Source organism: Eptatretus burgeri, chromosome 4, assembly GCF_056783735.1.
Source record: "Eptatretus burgeri isolate ZD-2024b chromosome 4, Ebu_testis_v1, whole genome shotgun sequence".
In the NCBI taxonomy this organism is placed as follows: Eukaryota; Metazoa; Chordata; class Myxini; order Myxiniformes; family Myxinidae; genus Eptatretus; species Eptatretus burgeri.
In genome coordinates, this window is record NC_140964.1 from 82,274,417 (window position 1) to 82,297,866 (window position 23,450).

General features: G+C 46.7%; 1 long non-coding RNA gene across 1 annotated transcript in view; it reads left to right on the forward strand.

Annotated features, from left to right (window-relative positions):
* LOC147028531 (uncharacterized) overlaps positions 1–20,902 on the forward strand; it is a 31,133-nt gene extending 10,231 nt beyond the window's left edge. The window contains exon 4 of the long non-coding RNA XR_015057599.1: positions 20,463–20,902. This is a non-coding gene — a long non-coding RNA (uncharacterized LOC147028531). The remainder of the gene's footprint in view (positions 1–20,462) is intronic.
* Positions 20,903–23,450: the final 2,548 nt, after the last annotated feature.

The window sequence follows — 23,450 nt, forward strand, 5'->3', positions numbered from 1 at the left end:
TCAGGGTTTGATATTAATCAGACAAGCGGTTCCCAAGTTACGGACATTTATTTGCCAACCAATGACAGGACACGGTGCTATGACGTCACCATTGACGTCGCAATTCTTCTTCTTCTTTTTTTTGCACGTACGGGCCCACACGTACGGGCCCGCACTAGTAATAACAACAGTAATAAAAAACTCACACATCGCAACCCCCCCCCCCCCACACACACACACACACACACACACACACACACACACACACACACACACACACACACACACACACACACACACACACACACACACACACACACACACACACACACACACACAATCGAGGCAAATGAAGGATTCTGTTTGTCCGACGGTTTTACAACATGGCCTGAGCGAGTCGTCGAAGGAAAAGGCTCATAAAGCTGTTAATCCAGCACAACAGTGGGGGGCAAAAAGGGGGCAAAGGATATGTATTAGAAGGGTGTAATGTACTCGATAGACAGGGACGAAGAGTGAAGTGGAAACAACTGGTTTAATTCGGACACGGACACAGCACAGCATCAGAACATGGGAGGGTCACATGACTCTGCTTAACCACGCCCCTGTGCACCCATGTGTGCATACATTATCATAAACTACTGATACATCTCATCTTTCCCCTCCCCCGCCCTCCTTTTAAAAAAAATCAAGACGCTCAGGAGGTTTACAGACACGAGCTGATCTTAGGGCTAGTGGAGGGCTGTCCTTGCTTGCGACTGCTGTGGGCTTCTCAATAAGGGGGTACAGGGTCGGGAAGGAGTTCAGGTACATTGATGGGTGAAAAGCTTTCATGAGGAAACACCTCAGGTTCACACGCAGGTGGTGTTTATACAGGAGTGGGTGACAAAGGCACTTGAGCCGGTTCAATGTTTGGCTGCCCACAACGTAACCTGAGTTGGTCAACATGTTTACGCATACATCTACCATCACACAACTTCACAAGAAACATCATCTCACCAATGTTATCGATAATGATGCCAGATAACCACTTGGTTCTACATCCGGAGTTCAACACGTACACAGGATCATTGATCTGGAAGTTGCGGTATCCAGACGTTTGGTCGTTATGATGTATCTGTTGATACTTGTTATTTTCGACCTGGACCGTTACGTCCGGGTGCACTAATGATAACCGTGTTGTTAATTCACGACCCATCAGAAGCTTGACAGGTGAGCGACCGGTGGTTTGATGTGGTCTGGTGCGGTCGTTGAGCAACACACGAGCTGGACGAGATTGAATGGAGCCTTCCTTGACATGGCTTAGACCATTCTTGATGATCTGAACAGCACGTTCGGCTTGAACATTACCGGCAGGTTTGTAGGGGGGCAGATGTGTCGTGCTTAGGCGACCAGGGCAGCCAGACTCAGACCAGCGCCAGCGACGAGATGAGATCAGACCAGACCCAGCGGCAAGATGAGACCAGCGCAGACTCAGCGGCAGGACGAGACCAGAAGAACCAGCGTAGACCCAGTGGCAGGACGAGACCAGAAGAACCAGCGTAGACTCAGCGGCAGGACGCAACCAGAAGAACCAGCGTAGACTGACTCGATGACCGCGCCGTCTGTCTATTTCTTCTCCCCCCGGACTCGGGGGGGGGCATGTCTCACATCACTGCGCCCCTCATTCGCCGGGGGAAATCGGTCATCCCCGTGATTGGTCGGGGGGGCGTCACAGTGGACCGCCCCTCAAACAGGGAGAGCAATATGGTCCTGCGTGGGCTGTGCTCATTGGCCGACCGCCGGGGAACTCGCTCGCATCTCCCTGATTGGGCGAAAGAGAGGCCAGGCCCTTTTGAACTCCGCCCACCGTGAGCGTTATGGCGTCAGGATGGAACGAAGGTGCTGTTGTCAGTGAAGGTGATGTAAAAATCCTATCTATCAGATAACTGCGCAGCGCACGTACACTTCATTCCCATTAGACACAGGGGATGGATTCTAACTAGAAACACATACTTATCGAAATAACTAAGCTACGGGGACGGCTGTCTGTCTGTGTGCACAAGGCTTCCAAATTCGTAACAATATCACTCCAATTAAATCTGATTATTCCGAACCAATCTTGGCCTAAGAGGGTTGGTCCTTCTCCACGCACTATCTGTAGTGGAAGGACATGAGTGCTGTTTCCATATCCTACAGTTACGTTAGCTGAGCCAACTACAGGAACCACCTCCTTGGTGTATGTTCTCAAGTCAGTAGATACAGGCTGGAGGGCAGATGGAGATTAATTTGCTCTCGCTCATAATTGATCTGGAAGCGCCGGTATCAACTTCCATCCTTATCAGGATCTTATCGATTGTTACATCAACTATAATTGGAGCATCGAAGCTCTTTGTTCCAACAGAGAAAACCTCATGAAGTTCCTCACTTGACTCTCGGCTGTAGGCTGTGCTCTGTGACCTATCGTCCGCTGCATCAGGGTTCACCCCAATGTGATAAGGAGACAAGTTCTTCGACTTGGATTGAGACCAATGACACTTCAAGTGTCTCCGTTTATCACAGTTGTCACAGGTATAATTCCTGTACTGACATTGAAAAACTTGATGATAACCACCATAATGCCAACAAGTTACCCCAACCTTCCGGGTGGATTCAGAAATGTCAGGAGGTGGAGGTGAATTTGGTGGCTTGTAAAACACTTTTGCTTGTAGCCAAAGGTTACCTTGTTAAGCGATGGGTCCTGCTGGATAACTTTTGACTTGTTAGAGATCACAAGCAGGCTCTCGACAGTTTGCATACACGCAGTGGCTATTTCCATGACTTTGGCCAAATTGAAGTCGGATTCAGTAGGGAATTTCCAAATAATTGAGTCGTTAATGATGCTTTTTTATAAAGAAATCACGTAACATCTCTTCGAGTTTATCTGTAAACTCACAATGTTCGACAAATCGGCATAAATAGCCACAAACTCAAATGCTGACTGACCATATTGGACGATGTTGGATATAAAATTTATATCTCGAGACGATCTTACCGGGTGATAATGTCTTTTCACGAGATTGACGAGCACTTCATACGACTTGTCAGAAGGTTTGACTGGCGCAAGAAGATCTTTGATGAAGGCCCAGTCACACCTTGACGTTTTAGCCAGCTTATGCCGATTTTTGGAAAATTTGTGTAAAACGCTGGTACATGTCGAATACGTTATGGGTAAGTTTTGTATGTGTTAAGACCACGCTGAAAAACACTGCCATAAGTGGTAGTACGCTGGCTTTAAACATTGAACTTTTGGGTTTTCCTCGAATTTTTCATGCTTGAAATTTTACGAAGTATGCTGGCGTATGACTCACACGTTCCGCTACGCTGGCCATAAGTTGTAGGCACGTTATGCGATCGTTGACACACGTTGAAACAAGTTACTTGTAAGTTACTCATAAGTCGAAACACGTCGAGGTAATGTTTAGCGTACCCGAAACTTATTTCTAACCTATGAGTAACGTTTTGTAAGCACGCTACACGAACGTTGTTCACACTTTGCAACACGTTACTTGAAAGTACTACTACTACTACTACCAACATCGAGATCAGTAAATTCTCTCGAACTACTACTACTACTACTACTACAAACATCGACATCACTAAATTCTCTCGAACTTACTGCCACTACTACTGCTACTACTAATACTAATACTACTACTACTAACATTGACAACACTAAATTCTCTCGAACTACTACTACTACTACGAATAACATCGACATCACTAAATTCTCTCGAACTACTACTACTGCTACTGCCACTGCTACTGACATTGACATCTACTCAACATGGAGTCTGGAACACTGATGGGTTCCTCCTGTGAAGCCCATTTGTATATACCAATTCCCCTAAATGCTGCCAATACGCCAATATACGGTAGCTGTAAGTTAGAAACACGTTCAGTAAGTTCTGTGGTCGTCCGGAAGACGTCAATCAAATTCGTCTACATACGCCAATGTGCATTTGAGATACGTTACACATAGGTTCAAAGCACGCTACTCATAGGTTTAAAGCACACTACTCGTAGGTTAAAAATTAAGTTTCAGGTATGCTAAACATTACCTCGACGTGTTTCGACTTACAAGTAACGTGTGGCCGACGTGTGTAAACGATTGCGGAGCGTGCCGAGAACTTACGCCAGCGTATGCGGAACTTGTGAGCCGTACGTCGAGTACGTCGTAAAATTTTCAGCATGCTTGAAATTTCACGACGTACGAGACGTACCACGTAATATGCCAGCGTACTTCATTGTTTTTCATTGTGCTCCTAACGTATACACAACTTACCTATACCGTATTCGACGTGTCCCAGCGTTTTAGACACATTTTTCATAGGTCGGCATACGCTGGCTAAATCGTCAAGGTGTGACTGCGATGTTGACACTTCCGATTTTCAGGCGGTTATGATTTAAATCGGCGAGCGGCAGGTTTTTAACAGAGAACGCCACGAGTTCGTCGGCGATACGTGCAGCGCACTATGACTAAGTTAAACTATCGTTGGGCATAGGTTGTGAACGCCAACAACAGGCTAAGCATTCGTTGGTATAAGTTACCTTTAACACAACGAAACATTCTGTGCCCGTTACTAATACGTTATGCATACGACCAACACGTTATGAATACGACCAAAACTTAAAAAAAAAAACTCAAAACTTCAGCGTACGCCAACGTTTTACGTGCATTTTTATACGTTGCCATTCCTGGCTAAAACGTCAAGGTGTAACTGGGCCTTGAGGTTGTACGTCGGGGCGCCGTATACAGTCAGTAATACAGCTCGCTGCCTTTCAGCGTCCTCATCGGTGTCCATTTTGTTTGCCACAAAGTACTGCTTCAGACAATCGATATTGTCTCCCCAATCATCCCCCACTGCGTATTCTTGCAATATGCAGATGCACTAAGACATCCTCGTCGCCACTGTAATGTACGCAATAGACAGGGACGAAGGCTCTGAAGTGGGAACAACAGGTTTAATTCGGACACGGACACAACACAGCACAGCACAGAACATGGACGGGTCACATGACTCTGCTTAACCGTGCCCCGGTGCACCCATGTATGCATGCATTATCATAAACTACTGATACATCTCAAAGGGGAAGGGGGCAAAGGAGAAACATTGCAGTGATCACCATTGCTGGCGAAAGAACGGGAGGAAGTATTGTTGTGGTGCCGGGTATCGGTGGCGAGCACGACCGCTAGAGAGAGCAGTAGAGTCGGCTCCACCGAACACACCGGAATTTAGGTCGTGACCCTCGGATAAGTCCGAAAGGCACAGGTCCCTTACAGGATCATGAATCGCCAATAATTTGACCACCTAGGGTAGGGTCAATTGCCAAATTTCAATATACTTAATTACCCACGCGGCAAAGCTACCGGGGAATTGACACCCTCGACAGACCTCGAGCGGAACGAGCCGTTACCGTGCCCGAACCATGTTTAACCCGAGTGGATGGTCACCAAAGCCTGTCGGTCCAAATGCACAATTTACTGTCTCGCCATTTCTCAACACGCACTGTGCTAAGCCAATAAAAGAAATGACAGGGAACGAGCTGGGACATTCGACAATAGGGAAATTTATTACAATAATAAGTGGGGCGGGAAGCACGTAAGGGCAGAGTCATCCGAATATCAGGCAGGCAATATACAATGAGCAAAAGCACTTAACAGTTCTACTTAAGAGACGGGCCAACACATAGACACACACCCAAAGAAATGGACCCCGTCGGGTCTTTATTGAAGGCTTCCAGCTCGAGGAAATGTGAGACCAGAGCCTGTGTTTGGACCTCTCCGCCTCGTGCGGTCTTCGACAATCTGGCTCAGTGGTGGGACTCAAACCCGCAGCATTCACGTGGCATCAAGGACGAAGGCACCAGGAGTGGAGCGGCAGACGCCAGCACGATCGGCAAAAGCAAGCGAGGAGGCAACGAGGCAGGTGAAGCAAATGATCCTCCTCAGGCTCTGACACACAGCCAGGCTCCGATGCCAACACGATCATGAACACGAACTCGAACCCGAACAACATGACACCTCCAAAGGGAGCCTGGTCTTTTATCCGCTCCCTGAGAGGGGGTGAAGCCTCGGTGTCGGACGCACTATGCGCGCTTGGTTGGACAGGGATCAGGTGTGTCGACGCGCTGTTCGCTCCTGATTGGACAGCAAGGAGAGCCTGGTAAAGCACTCGTTCAGTGGAGGAGTCGTGAATCGTAACGCTCTGTAAAGCGCTAGTTCAGTGGAGGAGTCGTGAATCGGAACACGCTGTAAAGTGCTAGTTCAGTAGAGGAGTCGTGAATCGGAACACGCTCTAAAGTGCTGGTTCAGTTGAGGAGCTGTGAATGTGAACATGCTGTAAAGCGCCAGTTCAGTGGGGGAGCTGTGGATGTGAACACGCTGTAAAGCGCTAGTTCAGTGGAGGACCTGTGAATGTGATCACGCTGTAAAGCGCTAGTTCAGTGGGGGAGCTGTGGATGTGAACACGCTGTAAAGCGCTAGTTCAGTGGAGGACCTGTGAATGTGATCACGCTGTAAAGCGCTAGTTCAGTGGAGGGGCTGTGAATGTGAACACGCTGTAAAGCGCTAGTTCAGTGGAGGAGCTGTGAATGTGAACACGCTGTAAAGCGCCAGTTCAGTGGAGGAGCTGTGGATGGGCACACGCTGTAAAGCGCTAGTTCAGTGGAGGAGCTCTGAATGTGAACACGCTGTAAAGCGCTAGTTCAGTGGAGGAGCTGTGAATGTGATCACGCTGTAAAGCGCTAGTTCAGTGGAGGAGCTGTGAATGTGAACGCGCTGTAAAGCGCTAGTTCAGTGGAGGAGCTGTGAATGTGAACGCGCTGTAAAGTGCTAGTTCAGTAGAGGAGCTGTGAATGTGAACGCGCTGTAAAGTGCTAGTTCAGTGGAGGAGCTGTGAATGTGAACACGCTGTAAAGCGCTAGTTCAGTGGAGGAGCTGTGAATGTGAACACGCTGTAAAGTGCGAGTTCAGTGGAGGAGCTGTGGATGGGAACACGCTGTAAAGTGCGAGTTCAGTGGAGGAGCTGTGAATGTGAACACGCTGTAAAGCGCTAGTTCAGTGGAGGAGCTGTGGATAGGAACGCACTGTAAAGCGCTAGTTCAGTGGAGGAGCTGTGAATGTGAACGCGCTGTAAAGCGCTAGTTCAGTGGAGGAGCTGTGGATTGGAACGCGCTGTAAAGCGCTAGTTCAGTGGAGGAGCTGTGAATGGGAACGCGCTGTAAAGCGCTAGTTCAGTGTAGGAGCTGTGAATGTGAACGCGCTGTAAAGCGCTAGTTCAGTGGAGGAGCTGTGAATGTGAACACGCTGTAAAGCGCTAGTTCAGTGTAGGAGCTGTGAATGTGAACGCGCTGTAAAGCGCTAGTTCAGTGGAGGAGCTGTGGATTGGAACACGCTGTAAAGCGCTAGTTCAGTGGAGGAGCTGTGAATGGGAACACGCTGTAAAGCGCTAGTTCAGTGGAGGGGCTGTGAATGTGAACACGCTGTAAAGCGCTAGTTCAGTGGAGGGGCTGTGAATGTGAACGCGCTGTAAAGTGCTAGTTCAGTGGAGAAGCTGTGAATGTGAACACGCTGTAAAGTGCTAGTTCAGTGGAGGAGCTGTGGATGGGAACACGCTGTAAAGCGCTAGTTCAGTGGAGGAGCTGTGGATGGGAACACGCTGTAAAGTGCTAGTTCAGTGGAGAAGCTGTGAATGTGAACACGCTGTAAAGCGCTAGTTCAGTGGAGGAGCTGTGGATGGGAACGCACTGTAAAGCGCTAGTTCAGTGGAGAGCTGTGAATGTGAACGTGCTGTAAAGCGCTAGTTCAGTGGAGGAGCTGTGAATGTGAACGTGCTGTAAAGGGCTAGTTCAGTGGAGGAGCTGTGAATGGGAACGCACTGTAAAGCGCTAGTTCAGTGGAGGAGCTGTGAATGTGAACGCGCTGTAAAGTGCTAGTTCAGTGGAGGAGCTGTGAATGGGCACACGCTGTAAAGCGCTAGTTCAGTGGAGGAGCTGTGAATGTGAACACGCTGTAAAGCGCTAGTTCAGTGGAGGAGCTGTGGATGGGAACGCACTGTAAAGCGCTAGTTCAGTGGAGGAGCTGTGAATGTGAACGCACTGTAAAGCGCTAGTTCAGTGGAGGAGCTGTGAATGTGAACGCACTGTAAAGCGCTAGTTCAGTGGAGAGCTGTGAATGTGAACGCGCTGTAAAGCGCTAGTTCAGTGGAGGAGCTGTGAATGTGAACGCGCTGTAAAGCGCTAGTTCAGTGGAGGAGCTGTGAATGTGAACGCGCTGTAAAGCGCTAGTTCAGTGAAGGAGCTGTGAATATGAACACGCTGTAAAGCGCTAGTTCACTGGAGGAGCTGTGGATGGGAACACGCTGTAAAGTGCTAGTTCAGTGGAGGAGCTGTGAATGTGAACACGCTGTAAAGCGCTAGTTCAGTGGAGGAGCTGTGGATGGGAACACGCTGTAAAGTGCTAGTTCAGTGGAGGAGCTGTGAATGTGAACACGCTGTAAAGCGCTAGTTCAGTGGAGGAGCTGTGAATGTGAACACGCTGTAAAGCGCTAGTTCAGTGGAGGAGCTGTGAATGTGAACACGCTGTAAAGCGCTAGTTCAGTGGAGGAGCTGTGAATGTGAACACGCTGTAAAGCGCTAGTTCAGTGGAGGAGCTGTGAATGTGAACACGCTGTAAAGCGCTAGTTCAGTGGAGGAGCTGTGGATGGGAACACGCTGTAAAGTGCTAGTTCAGTGGAGGAGCTGTGAATGTGAACACGCTGTAAAGCACTAGTTCAGTGGAGGAGCTGTGAATGGGAACACACTGTAAAGCGCTAGTTCAGTGGAGAGCTGTGGATGGGAACACGCTGTAAAGTGCTAGTTCAGTGGAGGAGCTGTGGATGGGAACACGCTGTAAAGTGCTAGTTCAGTGGAGGAGCTGTGAATGTGAACACGCTGTAAAGGGCGAGTTCAGTGGAGGAGCTGTGGATGGGAACACGCTGTAAAGTGCTAGTTCAGTGGAGGAGCTGTGAATGGGAACACGCTGGAAAGCGCTAGTTCAGTGGAGGAGCTGTGAATGTGAACACGCTGTAAAGTGCTAGTTCAGTGGAGGAGCTGTGAATGTGAACACGCTGTAAAGGGCGAGTTCAGTGGAGGAGCTGTGGATGGGAACACGCTGGAAAGTGCTAGTTCAGTGGAGGAGCTGTGAATGTGAACGCGCTGTAAAGCGCTAGTTCAGTGGAGGAGCTGTGGATGGGAACACGCTGTAAAGCGCTAGTTCAGTGGAGGGGCTGTAAATGGGAACACGCTGTAAAGTGCTAGTTCAGTGGAGGAGCTGTGAATGGGAACATGCTGTAAAGTGCTAGTTCAGTGGAGGGGCTGTGAATGTGAACACGCTGTAAAGCGCTAGTTCAGTGGAGGAGCTGTGGATGGGAACACGCTGTAAAGTGCTAGTTCAGTGGAGGAGCTGTGAATGTGAACACGCTGTAAAGCGCTAGTTCAGTGGAGGAGCTGTGAATGTGAACACGCTGTAAAGCGCTAGTTCAGTGGAGGAGCTGTGAATGGGAACACGCTGTAAAGTGCTAGTTCAGTGGAGGGGCTGTGAATGTGAACACGCTGTAAAGCGCTAGTTCAGTGGAGGAGCTGTGGATGGGAACACGCTGTAAAGTGCTAGTTCAGTGGAGGAGCTGTGAATGTGAACACGCTGTAAAGCGCTAGTTCAGTGGAGGAGCTGTGGATGGGAACGCGCTGTAAAGCGCTAGTTCAGTGGAGAGCTGTGAATGTGAACGCGCTGTAAAGCGCTAGTTCAGTGGAGGAGCTGTGAATGTGAACGCGCTGTAAAGCGCTAGTTCAGTGGAGGAGCTGTGGATTGGAACACGCTGTAAAGCGCTAGTTCAGTGGAGGAGCTGTGAATGGGAACGCGCTGTAAAGCGCTAGTTCAGTGGAGGATCTGTGGATGGGAACACGCTGTAAAGCGCTAGTTCAGTGGAGGGGCTGTAAATGGGAACACGCTGTAAAGTGCTAGTTCAGTGGAGGAGCTGTGAATGGGAACATGCTGTAAAGTGCTAGTTCAGTGGAGGGGCTGTGAATGTGAACACGCTGTAAAGCGCTAGTTCAGTGGAGGAGCTGTGGATGGGAACACGCTGTAAAGTGCTAGTTCAGTGGAGGAGCTGTGAATGTGAACACGCTGTAAAGCGCTAGTTCAGTGGAGGAGCTGTGAATGTGAACACGCTGTAAAGCGCTAGTTCAGTGGAGGAGCTGTGAATGTGAACACGCTGTAAAGCGCTAGTTCAGTGGAGGAGCTGTGAATGTGAACACGCTGTAAAGCGCTAGTTCAGTGGAGGAGCTGTGAATGTGAACACGCTGTAAAGCGCTAGTTCAGTGGAGGAGCTGTGAATGTGAACACGCTGTAAAGTGCTAGTTCAGTGGAGGGGCTGTGAATGTGAACACGCTGTAAAGCGCTAGTTCAGTGGAGGAGCTGTGGATGGGAACACGCTGTAAAGTGCTAGTTCAGTGGAGGAGCTGTGAATGTGAACACGCTGTAAAGCGCTAGTTCAGTGGAGGAGCTGTGAATGTGAACACGCTGTAAAGCGCTAGTTCAGTGGAGGAGCTGTGAATGTGAACACGCTGTAAAGCGCTAGTTCAGTGGAGGAGCTGTGAATGTGAACGCGCTGTAAAGCGCTAGTTCAGTGGAGGAGCTGTGAATGTGAACGCGCTGTAAAGCGCTAGTTCAGTGGAGGAGCTGTGAATGTGAACACGCTGTAAAGCGCTAGTTCAGTGGAGGAGCTGTGGATGGGAACGCGCTGTAAAGCGCTAGTTCAGTGGAGAGCTGTGAATGTGAACACGCTGTAAAGCGCTAGTTCAGTGGAGGAGCTGTGAATGTGAACGCGCTGTAAAGCGCTAGTTCAGTGGAGGAGCTGTGATTGTGAACGCGCTGTAAAGCGCTAGTTCAGTGGAGGAGCTGTGGATTGGAACACGCTGTAAAGCGCTAGTTCAGTGGAGGAGCTGTGAATGGGAACGCGCTGTAAAGCGCTAGTTCAGTGGAGGATCTGTGAATGTGAACACGCTGTAAAGCGCTAGTTCAGTGGAGAGGCTGTGGATGTGAACACGCTGTAAAGCGCTAGTTCAGTGGAGGGGCTGTGAATGTGAACGCGCTGCAAAGCGCTAGTTCAGTGGAGGAGCTGTGGATGGGAACACGCTGTAAAGCGCTAGTTCAGTGGAGGGGCTGTGAATGTGAACGCGCTGTAAAGCGCTAGTTCAGTGGAGGAGCTGTGAATGTGAACGCGCTGTAAAGCGCTAGTTCAGTGGAGGGGCTGTGAATGTGAACACGCTGTAAAGCGCTAGTTCAGTGGAGGGGCTGTGAATGTGAACGCGCTGTAAAGCGCTAGTTCAGTGGAGGAGCTGTGGATGGGAACACGCTGTAAAGCGCTAGTTCAGTGGAGGGGCTGTGAATGTGAACACGCTGTAAAGCACTAGTTCAGTGGAGGAGCTGTGGATGGGAACACGCTGTAAAGCGCTAGTTCAGTGGAGGGGCTGTGAATGTGAATGCACTGTAAAGCGCTAGTTCAGTGGAGGAGCTGTGAATGGGAACGCACTGTAAAGCGCTAGTTCAGTGGAGGAGCTATGAATGTGAACACGCTGTAAAGCGCAAGTTCAGTGGAGGAGCTGTAAATGTGAACACGCTGTAAAGCGCTAGTTCAGTGGAGGGGCTGTGAATGTGAACACGCTGTAAAGCGCTAGTTCAGTGGAGGAGCTGTGGATGGGAACACGCTGTAAAGTGCTAGTTCAGTGGAGGAGCTGTGAATGTGAACACGCTGTAAAGCGCTAGTTCAGTGGAGGAGCTGTGGATGGGAACACGCTGTAAAGCGCCTGTTCAGTGGAGGGGCTGTGAATGTGAACACGCTGTAAAGCGCTAGTTCAGTGGAGGAGCTGTGGATGGGAACACGCTGTAAAGCGCTAGTTCAGTGGAGGGGCTGTGAATGTGAATGCGCTGTAAAGCGCTAGTTCAGTGGAGGAGCTGCGAATGGGAACGCACTGTAAAGCGCTAGTTCAGTGGAGGAGCTATGAATGTGGACACGCTGTAAAGCGCAAGTTCAGTGGAGGAGCTGTAAATGTGAACACGCTGTAAAGCGCTAGTTCAGTGGAGGGGCTGTGAATGTGAACACGCTGTAAAGCGCTAGTTCAGTGGAGGGTGGTTGGTTTGTTGGATCTAAGGATTCAAAGACCTGACTATAAAGCAACTTTGCAGCGCACGTACACTTAATTCCCATTAGACACAGGGGAAAGGGAGCTATCTATCCACATTTATTTAACGAAATAACTGAGCTATGGGGACATGAATGTTGAGTGCTCATGGCTGCCAGATTCGTAACAGTATCTCTGTGTTCATCATCGCCCGATTTTCCCATCTCTGGTTTGCACACATAGCCAGTGTGGTTGGCCAGCTTGTTTGAAGATTGGAGATGTTGGCGATTCCTGCGGAACAAACGGTTTCCTGCTTGGAGCACGTAGGACCTAGGGGATGCGTGTTTTTGTATGATTTCACCAGGAACCCATTTTCTCGTGCCAGGAAGCGGTTCCATACGTACTTGCCAACCCTTAAAAGGTGGCCACTCTTGTGCTACTCGGTCATGATAGAACTTTTGCTTGGTCTTTTCCATGTCAAAATGCCGTTTAATCTCCTGAAAGCTGTAGGGTTTTGGTACAAGTAAGCTGCACTTTGCAGGCAACTTTTTATGTGGCCTTTTACCCATCAACAGCTGTGCAGGCGACAAGTGTAGTCCTTCTCGGGGAGTGGTGCGGTAGTCTAACAAAGCCAGATGTTTGTCCTCCGCTTTCTTCCACAATTCTTTTGACAGTTTGCAATGCTCTTTCAGCTTCACCGTTAGCACGAGCAAATCGAGGGCTGTGGAAGTAGTTTGGTTAATGTCGTAATCAAAACTGAACGAAGTGAACTCTTTAGACACTAACAAGGATGCATTGTCGCTCCGAAGACCCTCAGGTATACCATATGTGTATGAAAGATGGATTTTCGAGCATCAATCGTTGTGCAGCTTCTCATATCCTTGAGCTCACATACCTCTAGAAATTTCGAATAATAATCGACAACCAAAATGTATTGTTTTGACACAAACTCGAATCGTTCCACGGCGACCTGGTTGAATGGTAAATCTGGAATCTGTGTCGGTATGAACTGTTCTGGAGGAAGCTTATTTTGGTAAACTGCACATGTAGTGCAGTTTTTCACTGCCTCTTCGATCTGTTGGTTCATTGTTGGCCAATAGAGCACTTCTTGAGCACACTGTTTGTACATTACAATCCCAAGGTGAGAGCTGTGTTTGATGGAGAGCATGTGCTGACGGAGACTAGGAGGCACTACTCTATGCATACCTTTATAGATAATTCCATTAGAGACACCTAACTCGCTCTTTGAATCCCAGTATGGTCTCAATGGAATGGGCACTTCGTTTCGATAGCTGGGCCATCCAGTGTGGATCACGTCCAACAGAAGTTGTAACTCTTGTCAAGTCTGTCCAATACAATCCTTCAGCTGGACATATCTCTCCTTGGTGATGGAGATGAAGTCTAACATGGAAACCTGCTCCAGATTGACTTCTTGTCCTGACAACTGGTGAGTCTGATAAGCATGAGATAGTGTATCTGGTAGCTGTATGCTTTTGCCACTTCAATACACTACCTTGAGATCGTACCACTGCAGACGTAACAGCATCCTCTGCAGATGCATGGGAACACACAGAAGCGTTTTTTTGAAAATCTCTTGAAGTGGATTGTGATCCGTAAATACAGTCACTGTCTTGCCAACTATGTAGCAGTGGAATTTCATACAGGCATGGAGGATTGCAAGCATTTATTTTTCAATTTGAGCATGCCGTTGTTCCACCTCCGAGGGGGATCGCAAAGTTTATACAACCGGCTTCCCCTCCTACATTAATACACCACCGAGACTGCTTTGACTTGCATCTGCATGGATCTCTACTGGTGCCTTCACATCTCACCTTCTGAACTTCTCAATGCTGATGGAAATGCTGCACTCGTGTCGTTGCATGCAGTTTTGTGCTCTGCCTGGAACACTGGCATCATCCCAACTGACTGGAAGAGGGGCCTTGTTGTCCCTCTCTGGAAAGGGAAGGGTGATCGCCAAGACTGCAACAACTACCGAGCGGTGACGCTGCTCTCAGTGTCCGGCAAGGTCTTTGCTCGGATAATTCTTGATAAGGTTCGCCACCATCTGCTTGAGCACCAGCGTCCAGAGCAGTCAGGTTTTACACCAAAGAGGTCAACGATTGACCGTATCCTTCCCTTCGTGTTCTCACCGAATGCAGACGAGAGTTTTGGCAGGGGCTGCTTGCAGCCTATGTTTATCTCTGTAAAGCGTTCGATTCAGTGAATCGGATGTCCTCTGGAGGATTCTTGGTCTTCGTGGGGTGCCACCAAAACTGATCGATCTGATGTCTGAACTCTACTCTGGTACTGAGAGTGCTGTGAAGTGTGGTGGTACCATCTCTGACTTATTTCCAGTTGTTACTGGAGTTCGTCAGGGGTGTGTACTGGCCCCCACACTTTTCAGCACTTGCATGGACTGGATTTTAGGGAGGATGTCGGAGAGATCAAGCTGCGGTGCATTGTTTGGGAATGTCAAGATCTCGGACCTTGACTTTGCAGATGATGCAGTCATATTTGCGGAGACTTTAGATATCCTTTTGGGGGCCCTCGAGGTGCTGAAAGAGGAGTCGGAGCCGCTGGGATTACGGGTTTCTTGGGTCAAAACTAAGATCCAGGCTTTCGGTGACATCTTGGATGCTGCTGTCCTGTCTGTGTCTGTTTGTGGTGAGGATGTTGAGGTCGTGGAGAGATTCACTTACCATGGCAGTGATATTCATGTCTCTGCTGGCTGTGAGTCAGAGGTCAATAGACGTCTGGGTCGGGCCTGGGGAGTCATGGATTCACTGGATCATGGGGTGTGGCGCTACCGGTACCTGTGCGGGAGGACGAAAGTCCGAGTCTTCAGGTCCTTGGTACTTCCAGTCTTGCTCTATGGATGCGAGACTTGGACTCTGACCAAGGATCTGAGACGGAGACTTAATTTCTTTGGTACCAGGTCTCTTCGGAGAATCCTTGGCTATCGCTGGTTGGATTTTGTGTCCAACGAGCGGTTTCTGAGAGAGACTCGGATGAGATTTGTTACCTGCATAGTCCGTGAGCGTCAGTTGTGGCTGTATGGGCATGTGGCTCGTTTTCCTGACGCTGATCCTGCTCACCAGATTCTCTCAGCGAGGGAGTCTCATGAGTGGAGGAGGCCAGTGGGCCGACCACATGCCTCGTGGTTGCAGCAGGTTGACCATCATCTCAAGGAGATGGGGATGGGCCTGGCATCTGCCTGGGGGATGGCCAGACGGAGACCCCTGGAGTACCGGCGGAAAGTGGACGCAGCGACGCGCTGTTCTGGCACATGCTCCCATACCTGACCCTGACCTTCACATCAACGCATCTCAGTACAGGCTGCTGACAGCAGAGATCCAATAGTTTATGGAAAGCTTGGTACTGTGCAGGTTGCCAGTCAAAAATACTATCAGCTCTCAGTAAAGCTCGAAGTGGTGCATTGACTTTACTCAGTTGTGAAATAAATTTAGCCAGGTAAGCAACAAATCCAATGAAATTCCTCATGTCCACTTTATTCCGTGGAATAAGCATATTACGGAGGGCTTCAATTCTTGAAGGGTCAGGCTTGAGTCCATCACAGTAAGTAGATGTTAGACATACCGAACCTCCTTTTGGCGAACTTTGCATTTTTTTCATGTTCAATTTGAGGTTGTACGATGTAGCCCTCTCCAAGACTTGCTTTAAAATGCTGTCGTGATGATCTCGGTCTCATCTTGCAGTCAAGATATCGTCCATGATCGTTGTGGCTCCAATAATTCCATCCAACATTTGATCCATGATACGCTGACATATTTCTGGGGCAAATTTCAATCCCAATAGTAGCCTCAGCCAACGAAAACGACCACCATCGGTGCATGCACCAAAAACAATGCACCATCGGTGCATTGAAGGTCGTCATTTTTGATGACTCCTCATCCAGGAGAATCTGTAGAAACCCACTCTTTGCATCCAAGACTGAGAATAAGTTGGCTTGTATGTTCGAGACCACCTCTTCAACCGTCTTCAAGGGATAATGTTAACGTTTAATGGCCTTGTTGAGATCTCTAGGATCCAAACATATTCTTAGCTTGCCATTGCAAACTGCAGCTACCATTGAGCTGACCCATTCGGTTGGCTCCTCCACCGGAGTTATGAAGCGGTTATCTACCATGTTGTTTAATTCATCGATGATCCGAGGCATTAGCGCAGCGGGTTGCTGACGTACAGCATGTACAACCCCATTGGCTGTTGGGTGTATTTTGATTTGGTAGACCCCTGGTAGGGTACCTGAAGTACCGATGATATCAGGAAAACCTCATAGCTCTGGTGGAACTGATTCATCATCCACTGACTGAACCCCAAACAGGGAACTCAGTCGAGCAATGAAGCCAAGGTTCTCAGCGGTCTCCCCCGATATCACGTTCTCCTGATCCCGATTGACCAGCTCGCATGAAGCTATTAAGACCTCTCCTCAAATTCTAGGGAAAGATCCATCGAAGCAACTGGTCGAATGATGTGGTTGGAGTACGTTCTCAGGGTTCTCTTCGCCTTGTGAAGTTCAGTGTTAACTGGTCGTCTTTGAAAATCCCTGAGTGTAAGTATATTGCACCTTGTCCCTGTATCAATGCAGAAGGTAATGTTCGCAATGCTATTGACTCTGACAGGCTGAGACCATTTGTCATCTGCCAGAGTGCCGATGTTGTCAACCTTGTATATTCGAAGAACCTCCGAATTGCCTTCAGGTAGTTGTTCCTCGTTTTCTCCAGCATCGACGAGGAGTGTTTTGCCCAGTCGCTGTTGCCTACGGCAGACCAACATCCAATGGTTCGGGCGTTTGCAATAGGAACAGGTGGAGCCGACTGCAGGACATTTCCCTTGGTTTCACAAATGCCGCTCATCCTTGCCACATCTACCGCATGCTTTAAATGCTTGCAACTGCGATGACGAGGCATAAGACTTGCGATGTGATTTGCACTGAGCTGCGATAGCTGACACCCCAAGTTTGTAGTTATCTTCATTCCGCACAATGCGGATTTGCTTAGGAGACAACTCAAACTGTTGTCCAATTTCCAGAGCCTTTGCCGCACCCTGGATTAAAAAATGCCATCAACGATCGCATCTATTAGAATGTCCTCAGGATCGGCATACTCGCAGTCCATGAGAATAATCCTCAGGTCCTTTTAAAAGTTATCAAAGTTCTCCTCACTCTTTTATTCTCATTGCTTGAACCGGTGTTGGGCGATCCGCTTGTTCTTTCTCGGTCGCACATACGTTTCAAAATGATCGAGTACCTTGTAGGGATCATCTCAGTGTCCTCCCATGTGAACATTTTATAAACCTCATGGGCGTGATCACCCATCCACGTGCCCAGCCATCTGGCTTTTTGTTTTGGATTTAGCTCTGATAGCGAGCCCGCAAACACGAACTGAACGTGGTCTCGAAAGCGAGTTAATTCTCCAAAAAATTAAATGGTTTTCACATATATAACACATTAGTTTCACAAATTTCCATTGAAATACTCGGGTATTTCCGTCAATTGTCACCATTTCCGTCTAGGTTACGCACTGCATCTACCGGACGGCCGTCATTGGCCGTCTTGAGGCACGTGTGGGGGGGGACGGAGGGACACCGGAGACGTGGTAGACGCCAGGGACATTTCAAACTCGGTGCAATTGTATACAGCGCATGCGCTGTAATAAATCCACTGCATCCCAGTCGATGGTCGGGTATTCAAAGTCCTGAAATGCCACACCATCCTTATGGGTGGTCGTTTGTTCGAAAGCAGCAGGTCCAGTTAACTTCTGACACCATGTGAGATACTGGCTTTTATCCAAGGCCGAAGCAGCATCCCGAGTCTCGCAAGATCATACGCGATCCAGATCAAGCCGCAGGAACTGCTTTGCATTACAACCATGAACAAATTACAAATTCATGCCTTAACTTACATCAGTGACACAGACGCACCCTCAGCCAATGATGCGAAAGAGGAAAAAGAAGTGCTAAAATTCAAGGGGTAAATGGGCACTGGACAGCGTAAGAATATTCCAGTCAGACGTAAAGTTGGTGGTAGGAAGAGACGACAGGGTGGTTGAGTTGAGTAGGCAGGTATGGAGTGCAATTAAGGACAAGCAGAAGGCATTAATTAGGTACAAAATAACGGCACTGGAATCGGTCTTGTATCAGCAGAGTAGGAATAAACAGATGCAAGTTTTTTGTTTGTTTTCTTTACCTGCGACATGTTGCAGATCTCCAAAAGCTCCACATTGCTGTTGTTATTGTTGGGGTCGATTTTTGATATGTGCACCCATTGGTCAGACAACTGCCGGACCACACCCACATCTGTCGCTTGACTCCACCCACCAACCCACCATGGCACCTGTACGAAATGATATGGCTGCCATCTTGGTTTTTTTGGTGGGCCAAACACATTCGGCATGTTGGCCTCTGCTGACTGTACGCTGCTGGGGTTTGTTTTTTTGCGTCGCAGGTTGTGACCACAGTGTGGTCATTTCTCACTTGCGAACTCACCTGGAACATCGGGATATTGTCCGTCCTTCCGTCCACAGATACTTTCAACTTCTTCCCTGAAACTTCACATCGGATTTTGATGAAACTTTACCACAACGTTCATCATCGTGTATGTACCAAAGTTATTCATGACATTGAAAAAAATCAGGCTCTGAGGTGGTCTAAGGAGATTGCCCCCCAAAATAGGTATTTGCTTTCTTCTCAGAAACTACACAAGCAATTCTGATGAAACCTGACCACAACCTTCATCACCCGTGATCAGGGCCGGATTTACTTGCTTGTGGGCCCCAGGCCAAACCTTATCAGTGCCCCCCCCTCCCCCCAAAAAATATATATCGTAATATTGTAATGTAAAAAAAAAAGAATTACAACATAATGTAACACATCAATAATTTTTAATCAAATTAGTTCCATATCAATTAGTTCCATATCGGTCAACTGAGATGAATCGGATGAAGCTTCCATCACAGGTGGTACTTGTACTTCCATTGCTGATTCACTCGATATCTGACTGTGACTCACCTGACCTTGCTTCGTCGTGGTCATCGCCTGGGAGTTTACCGTCACTGTTACTAGGCTCTGAATCTTCTTTTGGTTTTGGTTTTTAAAAGGTTGTCAGCTTTGGAAGTGATTGGAGTTGTGCAGCTTTGGTTTCTTTTAACTTTCTCTTTTGTGAGCCACTCATATATTTCTTCTGGGACGACATAATTAATCTATCTCATGAGAATCCCCAAGATAGATTCCAATAATAATCTGTAAGCATAAAGTAATAATAAATTAGTTCAAGTCTCGTATAAGAGATACCAATATCACAAAATAAGAACACAAAAACACACGTAATATAACAATGAAGTCCACTAAATACAACACGTAATGTATATAATCTACAAATAGACAGATAGATAGATGGTGGGAAACGGGCATTTAAAAATGTACTGTTATATTTTTCGTTACCTTATTTTATTTTATTCATTTTACTATAGGGCCTACTAGCCTACTCCTTGGCCGATCAGAGAACCCACAAGTTCCCGGTGGGCCCCCAGTTACTGGTGGGCCTTAGGCCAATGGCCTATGTTGCCTATTAGAAAATCCAACCCTGCTCGTGATGTACCAAAACTTGTTCACAGCATTAAAAAAAATGGTGTCTGAGAGATTCCGTCCCACGTTTACTTCCTCTTTAGTATCATTATTCTACCAGGTGAGTGCCCAGGAGTATTGTGCCTATTTTTTTTTTTTTAAGTGCTGAAGCGATAAACAGTTTTGAGCGCCTCTCTTTCTGGTGATGTCGAGTCTCTTGTCAGATCCCGAGGTCTCCCTAGGTCTTACAGGATTGCTTTCTCCAGTGAACTCGACGACGTTAAGAGCCATTTAGCTGATGTGGGAGTTGTTGATGCCTGCCGTCTCACTACTGTTCGGTACTGCATGGGTTGAAGGTCAAAACCACATTAGATGGTTTTGACCTTTGGCAACCCTGTCTTACTTCCGAAAGTGTTTCTGTGTTATCAGGCCTTCACTGTACGTTGAAACATTCCTTCCCCCTGTGGAAGAAAAAGAATTCTGTCTTGTGAAATGTATAATATGCTGCACCAACCATTTTCTGATGTGTAAGGTGATGATGATACTCATTTCCTCTTGTATGCTTTCAAATGCTTTTAAATACTTGTAAAGGTATAAAGTCCATTGTAAAGCATTGTAATTAAGTGAAGTCATTTTGTCGCCATATATGGAGTTGTTCACCAAGAAGGATCATGGGTAAAATATGTGACCCAGAGTTGAGGCAAATGAAAGTGTTTTTGTGTTAGAAACGAAACATGTTTATCACATCCTTGAAGAGAGGAAGCAGCCCACACATCTGCCTGAGCACAACTGCAACATGTACTGCCCTAAGGATTAGGGGGCCCTTTATCCTGTGAATTGAACTGCTTGCTTGTAATCAAACCACGTATGAGTGGGAGATGAATTCCCATGCTCGCACATTGTGACCAGTGTTCCCATGCTCACACACAAACCATATATGGTGTTCTGCTAATTAAGAGACTGAGGAACAATGAGTGATATGTTCTTTTGTTTAAGATCTCACAAAGCCTTGGTCTATGCTTTGTCAGAATGAGATGGCTACCACTCCCTGTTTTCTTACCTCCTGCTTTTTCATCAGGTGGGAAAACGCCCATAACTAAATTTTATATAAACGAGTGTTCTGTCCTAGAAAGACAGATTTTCTACTTTGCTGCTGAAATCTGTCTCCGTGCACGTAACAATAAATATTTCAACTCAGACTATTGGTCATTGCTTGGTCTGAGTGAGTTTTCTCGACACCTCCAAGATGTTACAAGTGCCAAAAGTTTGGGCATACTGCTCCAGCCTGGAGGAGCAAACAACACTGCAGCAAATGTAATGGAGACCACAAATATGGAAACTGCACCAGGACTAAAATGTCTTGTGCCAACTGTGCTGGGGATCACAGTGCAGCCTTTAGAGGATTCCCAACATTCCAAAGAACTGCCCAGAACCAACATGTTAAAACTGAAGGGAAGCTGTCCTTTTCCGAGGCTGTTCTCAAGGTTCCCAAAATCAACACTGCAATAAATTAAGTCAGCATAACACAAAAACCTATGGCCAGGTCAAAATATTGACAAAATCGGTGGGAGTTTTGACCAAGATTAAGGATAAAGAATCTCATACAAACTGAGAGTGCAATCACTGTTGTAGAAAGGAAGATTACCAGAATGGGAGTCATTGGTTATATCACCAAAGTAAATTGTGCTGTTCAAGCAAAAAGGAGATCCAATAATATAAGCACAATTACCTCCGTTACCGAAGGTCAACATAGATTATGTTTTCACCCTTGTCTGTTTATCTGTCCATCTGTTTTTAGATCCTCGTGGAGGATCTATAAGTCTTACTCACATTGTTGTTCTTGTGGACTTTTTTGTTTCACAGCCTACAGTTTTCATCAAAACTTCCTGAAACTTGGCGTATATATGTAAGAATACCCTGCGCAGACAGTAACGATCTCCGATTTTTAAAATTCCTCCAAGAAAAAAAAGTTATGACGTCAAAATATCTCCGCTAATGGAAATCGCCTAAAAAATTATCTCCAAAACTAGGCAAGCTTTTTGAATTCTGTTTGTGGGAATCAAACAGGGCATTAGCAGAGATGAATTACCGCACATATGATACATCACTATGACGTCATATCAATTTTTATGACGTCATTCCTATTTTTTGACATTTTTTGTTTTTTGTTTCATTTGTTTCACAGCCTACAGTTTTCATCCAAACTTCCTGAAACTTCGCATATATATGTAAAAATACCCTGCGCAGACAGTAAAGATCTCCGATTTTCAAAATTCCTCCTAGAAAAAAAGTTATGATGTCAAAATATCTCCGCTAATGGAAATCGCCTAAAAAATTATCTCCGAAACTAGGCAAGCTTTTTGAATTCTGTTTGCGGGAATCAAACAGGGCATTTGCAGAGATGAATTACCGCACATATGATACATCACTATGACATCGTATCAATTTTTGACGTCATTACTATATTTTGACTTTTTGTTTCACAACCCAGAGTTTTCATTGGATCTTCGTGAAACTTGCCATGTATATGCAGAAAGCCCACGCACAGGCAGTAACCATCTCCGATTTTGAAATTCTTCCTAGAAAAAAGTTAACGTCATAATATCGCCACTAATGGAAATCGCCTGTACCATTATCTCCGAAACTAGTTTGTTTCACAGCCTACAGTTTTCATCGAAACTTCCTGAAACTTCGCATATATATGTAAAAATACCCTGCGCAGACAGTAATCATCTCCGATTTTAAAAATTCCTCCGAGAAAAAAGTTATGACGTCAAAATATCTCCGCTAATGGAAATCTCCGAAAAAATTATCTCCGAAACTAGGCAAGCTTTTTGAATTCTGTTTGCGGGAATCAAACAGGGCATTAGCAGAGATGAATTACCGCACATATGATACATCACTATGACGTCATATCAATTTTTATGACGTCATTCCTATATTTTCACATTTTTTGTTTCACAACCCAGAGTTTTCATCGGTTCTTTGTGAAACTTGCCAGTTATATGCAGAAAACCCATGCACAGGCAGTAACTATCTCCGATTTTGGAAATTATTCCTAGAAAAAAAGTTGTCGTCATAATATCGCCGCTAATGGAAATCGCCGATAGCATTATCTCTGAAACTAGGCAAGCTGTTTGAATTTTGTTTGCGGGAATCAAGCCGGGCATTAGCACAGATAATTTATCGCAAACCTGATACATCACAATGACGTCATATTCGTTTTTTATGACGTCATCATTAAGAGGACGAGGATATCAGCTCATTCGAGCTTGTTCTGTCTGTGAGCAGGATATCTCAAAAAGTTATGACTGGGATTCAGACGAAATTTGGTGGACAGTTTGGGTGTGTGACAAGAACTAATTGATTAGATTTTGGTGAAGATCCGGATCCGGATCTGGATACTTTAATTTTTCAGTGATTCTTCACCATTGAGAGAGAACCAAAAATGATATATGGTATAGCATGAGATCTCAAAAAATCTTGGACGGATTTGGACGAAACTTGTTGTACAAGTTGGGTGGGTGATAAGGCCGAATTTGTTTGATATTTGTGAAAATCCGGATCCAGATAAGAGGATTTTAATATATTTTTTGAATGACTTCACCATTGAGAGATGGAGCCCAAAACGATATATAGCATGATATTTCAAAAAATTATCGACGGATTATGACAAAACTTGGTGGATGAGTTGGGTAAGTGATAAGAACAAG